Here is a 5,948-nt window from a genome sequence, read left to right on the forward strand (position 1 = left end):
ACGGGCCCAAATCCCCAAGGACCATGCAACTCCTAAACATCAAACAAACACTTCCAGAATCCCAGAGAGTCTGATAATCTCGGACACCATGAAATGATGTCCCACACATATCTTGAAGTCCAAATAACCTATCACACCTCCGAACCAGACTGCGGAAACGTCTGAGGGCTCGCGTGAATTAAATTGAAATATCATCACAATGAATATACATGAATCATAACATAAACATCACCATGCGTTAATACATTACAACTGACCTTGTTCACATCAAGTACATTTTCTAAATATTACATATCCATAGCATAAATTGTTTGAGAGTTTTCAAAACATAACATCCTAACACACATGGTATTGTTCTTTAGCTTATCTGTTACTTGAGAATACAAGTTATTTTGAAAACGGTCAACATATATAATGTTGGTGAGTTCATAATCAGGTTTGATATGAAAATGTTTTGTATAGTTTGTAAAACCCAGAAAATCCGATATTTTCTGAAACCGCAATTGTTTATGCAATAGGTGTAATGATCCATAAGTATATGCGTGAATGAGTTCAAAACGTGTAAAAGTGATATGTTTCTCATAATAAATTCTTGTATTATTGTTATTGAAAGTACAGGTGAATAATGTTGTTTCCCCGGAAAACCCAATGTTTTCCGATAAAATAGTATGATCGTTTTGTATTATTGTATCGTCACAATCGAATGAATATGATTCCGCATGATTACTTAGACAGTATTGGATCTCTATGTGAGTCGTTATAACCATGCATAATAATGACTAATTCGTATGTCTTCGCATTCTAGCGAATGCCGATGTTGAATGAAGATTTTGTCACCGCAGACTGGCCGAGTCTAACTGTAGCGAACAACTTAGGTGTGGGGCAGTCACCCCCGTATAGATCTATACACAAAATCTCACTCTCCCTCCAGGAGACTATGATTATAACTATAGACTACGAATGACACTTATTCGTGTCGCCTGTTATTACTCACTAAATCCAAACGAAATTGAATAACCTTGTTTAACAACCTGATTTATGTTTACTTGAATAAAATGTAAGCCTAACAGACGAATAGAAGAGGACTACGGGGGCCCACTAATCACGTATGTTATTATAGGCTATCGAGTATGCGACAAACATGTTAGCCCATCACGCATATAATTGATTTGGACCTTACTAGCAGTGCAAATGGGCCACTACGGCCCAACAGCATGTAAAAGCCATTGAGGGTCCCTTAGGCATGTAATTAGGTCACTTGAGTCCCAATAACCATGTGTCTTTATATTGGGCCCAATAATCATGATATTGGGCCACAAATCCCAATAACACAAATAGAAGGTATTTGAGCCCAACCATTGAATCGCTTATATTTTATCGAATTTAAGTTCGTATTGTTGGTATTTTGTTGTATACTAAATGTTTATTCACAATGTTTTAAAAAAATATCTTAACATTCGAATTATAACGAAACTTTAGTTATATATATATATATATATATATATATATATATATATATATATATATATATATATATATATATATATATATATATATATATACTTAAAATCATGCGTTATAAGTTTGATATTTTAACCCAAACATTCATAATTGTTTATTTAGCCCAAAAACATTTAGATTGACCATTTTGGACCTTTTTTTTAAGATGACACTTTTAGTCCCTTTTTATAAAAATTGACATTTTTGGTCCTTTAACCATTTTTCTTGACATTTTCCACCCAAACTTTATTTGAATAGTAATTTCAGTCCAAAACTATTACATTTTTCATTTCCAGCCTTTATTAGTAAAAAGTTACATTTTTGGCCCTATTTCCGTAAGTTTTACAATTTTGACCCCAAAATCAAAATCTTTGCATTGTTAGTCCAAGTTGGTAATAAACTCATTTTTAACCCCTGTAAAAGTTTATTTACGTTTTAGACTCATAGTTTGTTAAGTTTTCCAATTCAGCCCCTCAAAACTTCATTTTTTTCCTAACCTTGGGCCGACAAACTCGTGAGGCCCAATTTTAAGCCCAATAAGCTAAAATTTATGTTTTTGACCCCTTTGAAAAGTATCATTTACATAAAATCAGCTTTTTACACCCAATCTTTGTTATTTTTGCAAAAATGACACTTGTATGGTTCTTTGGTTTTGTTTTTCACTTTTTAAACTTAAGGACCCTTAGATCTATGATGTATGTTGTTTATTATGTTTTTGTTTATGATTCTTTCACCCTTTTTGCTATAGATCTCAAAATATAACAAGTATTACATATTATCACAACCAAATACTAAACAAATCACATATAACATGCAAACACACATAGATCATCACATAATACTTGTATTCTCCCCCCAAAAACAAGTGAAAACTGAAAACAACGGGGTATGAACTTACTTTGCTTAGTTGCTCACAGTTTTGAAGAAGAAATGAAGAGGATTTTTGGTCCTAGCAAGCCTCCTTGAGTTGATTTCGAACTTAAGAAGCTTCTAAGGTGTTCATGGAATAAAGCTTTGTAAGAAAGAGTTCCAAATGTTGTAATGGAAGAAGATGTTTGTGTTTGATAACACTTACCACAGATTGACAACACTTGATGAAGATCCTTGAATCCAAGCTAAATTTTCGAGATTTCTTTGAAGGAAGAAAGAAGTTGATCTTTGAGAGTAATGGAGATAATTTGTGTAATGTGTGTGTGTTCCTCTCGCAGAAGATAACATGAGAGGGGAGAGAGAGGAGTGAAATGACCATTATGAATGTATGTAGGTCCATGCATGGACATATGAAGGGTAATATGGCGGTGGAACCTCCCAAAGTCAACTCTCCCCACAATACTTCTTTTCCCTTTTTTTTATACTTGGGCCGATATTTGGGCTAGGAGGAAGGAGGTAATTTGATTTGGCCCACTTCTTATCTTGGTTCGAAATTATTAGGTCCATAAAGAAGTTTTCGGCCCATTGGGCCTTTAGGGTAGTTTACGACCCAATTTGCATAAAAGAATGAGTTTTATGGCCCATTAGGGCTTATTGGATTTGCTATGGCCCAATAAGGCCCATTAATGAAAACCAATTCATTTTGAATTCATTATGGCCCAAAATGTGAAGTTTTATGAAAATGGGTCCAATTAGGGTCCACTTAAGGGTCCTAAGCCCAAAATAGTCAGATTGGAGGCTTATTGGTCCATTAGGCCCAATAAGGATATCCTAGTCCATAATGGACTTAAACCGAGATTTTTAGGGTTTCCAATCTTTTGTTGACCGTTTGAAGTGTTTGTATAGAGTGTTTGATGGAATTTTGTTGTCATTGAATAAACATCATGCATACTTTCAAGTTTTAGTCACAAATGTTACTCTTGTTAATGTTTACAAAAACCTTAGAATTCCTAGTTGTGACATAACCGGTGACCATACCAAAGTCTCAACAGTAAACCACATCCCCTGGTGCTTCCAAAAGCCGACCCAGGCATAATGGCTAAGTCATCTATCCAGACCGTAGACCTTCCACATCGCATCTCTGAACCGATCTCGACCATAGGCCCATATAACATTGAACGCTCTAAACTAGCAAAGAGAGAAACGACCTTCACTAATCACCCCATAACTCACGGTATGCAAATGGAATATGATCTATGTTTGAAGGCATAATCCAATCACAAGCAGGGCAACAAACCCATAGATACACTTACTAAACCCATCGAAATGAGAACTCCCTCATGTACTTTCCTGCAAGTACCGCACTAAATCCGGCCCTGCTGGCCTTTCACAACTGACTCGAACCCTTGGGTCCCTTTCCAGGACCCTCCAATGTATGTACCTTATCTGATACCCTCTTCCAATGTGCCCCAAATCAATCCCTGCTCTAGAGCTCTAGAAATCATATCACTTAGGGTGTCGCACCCTGGCACACTCACCAGCTCAATCCTCCACGGGTAAACTGCAGTAGATGAAGCAACCTCTGCCCTAAACCGGTCTACAAATTACCCCCAAGACATGGTATCTAATCTCGAAAGTGCAATAGATCACACAATCAATCCTTGACGCCTGATGAAAGAGATCCAATGTGAATTCAAAATCCTGGCAGTCCTTCCGCTAACTAGCTCACCACCGGAGCCGGGACTAAACCCTGGTCCTTCCCCTTGCGTGCTCATCTACAATCTACACAGAAGCTATCCCCACGGTCCAATCATAACGAAGGATTCTCCTTCCAAGGCTGTTAGATTCTCCAAGATTCTCCCCGATTCGAGTATGGATCCTGTGCTTTCAGTAGTACGGACCCAATACTACCCTCCACACATATCCATACTTTCATCCGGAATCATCATGAATCCTCTAAATCACCAACTCCCATGATGTACTAAATGTCTGCTAAACAGCGACACAATATCCACCGAAGCACCTCGTAGGCTCCCCCTAGGTTCCCAACCTTGCCCTGCCATCAGCTGCTGAAGAACTCCCCATGATGCCAGCCATCCACCTCCTGGATATCATCATATCCACTTAGTAGCTGACTCCGATCACTCAAGAGTTATGCAAAGAAAAAAGCAAGCATCATTCGTGCAGTAGCCCTCTGATCCAAAGAACTATCATAGAACATTCTGCCCACATGTCGTGACTCGTGCTGTCCACATCCATCCATCCTCACTACTAGCTTCCTTAAGCGTGAAAATTATACACATAACAGGATCTAATAGACTGTCGAATCATACACTCTACCCTAGGACCACAACCAAACAAGGAACAGGAAATGAGGCTAAATCTATTCTTCTAAGGCTATAAGATCCTAACCGTGTACAATTTTAAAAACATACACTTAGCTGTTACAAATACCAATTATCATTCTCATTCCAGCATTGTATCAAATATTCCCTAGGCTACAAGAACCACATATCATGCCAACCTATTGCTGACTACTCAACACTAGCATGCAAGTCTACTAGCTCATACAACATATACATGCATCTCCCCTAGCCTTAACTAGCATGCGATTCACAGATTCATAAACCAAGTCATAATAGGTAACGTATGTGGGTATTCTGGGGGAAACTTACTTGAGCTCGGCTGATTGCATGCACCACACCCTTTCTTGTCTTAAAAATTATTTACTTAAAACATTTTTCCTTTTTAAAACTTAATAGATCCTTGGTTTGAGTTCAGACACACCCGAACATATGTCTGTATCCCTCAAACCAAGGCTCTAATACCAACTTGTAACGACCCAAAAATCAAGGATAAAATTTTCATTTTTAAATGTAGGCAAAGCATTGATACCATTTATTTCAAAGATTTCAAATCATCATTAAGTAAAATATTTATCAGAGTTTATCCCAAAATCATTCTTTGCGGAAATCAGAGGTGTGTGCACTACGATCAATCTGAGCCCTTGTTTTCCAAATCGATGATACCTGAAATCATAAACAAAACTGTAAGCATGAAGCTTAGTGAGTTCCCTAGCGCATACCCCACACAATCCAAATAACCACATAATCCATATTAGCTATAACAGCTACATAAACCGTACGCATAAGCATGCATATACACATATAAAGATGCCATGGAAACCCTCCAAGGTCTTATTCACATACTTATGTAAATCATATCAACTACAACAGCCATGTATATAAACATATAGGGAAGCCCTGGAACCCTCCAAGGTCTTACACTGGGTGCCCTGGAAATCCTCCAGGGTCTTAGCCCACTTCCATGAGAACCCCCACATGGTCTTCACTAACTATCAATCAAACTATACATACCAACATATAAACTAAACATCCAAACACATAAGGATGCCCTGGAAACCCTCTAGGGTCTTACACCGGGTGTTATGGGAACCCCCACATGGATCTTAGCCTAATGTCGTGAGAACCCCCACATGGTCTTAACTAAGGATTCCATGGAAACCCTCCAACGTCTTACACCCTAGTGCCTCGGGAAACCCCCGAGGTCTTTACGTA

This window comes from Lactuca serriola, chromosome 3 (genome assembly GCF_051521515.1).
Source record: "Lactuca serriola cultivar US96UC23 chromosome 3, Lser_US96UC23_V15, whole genome shotgun sequence".
NCBI lineage: Eukaryota > Viridiplantae > Streptophyta > Magnoliopsida > Asterales > Asteraceae > Lactuca > Lactuca serriola.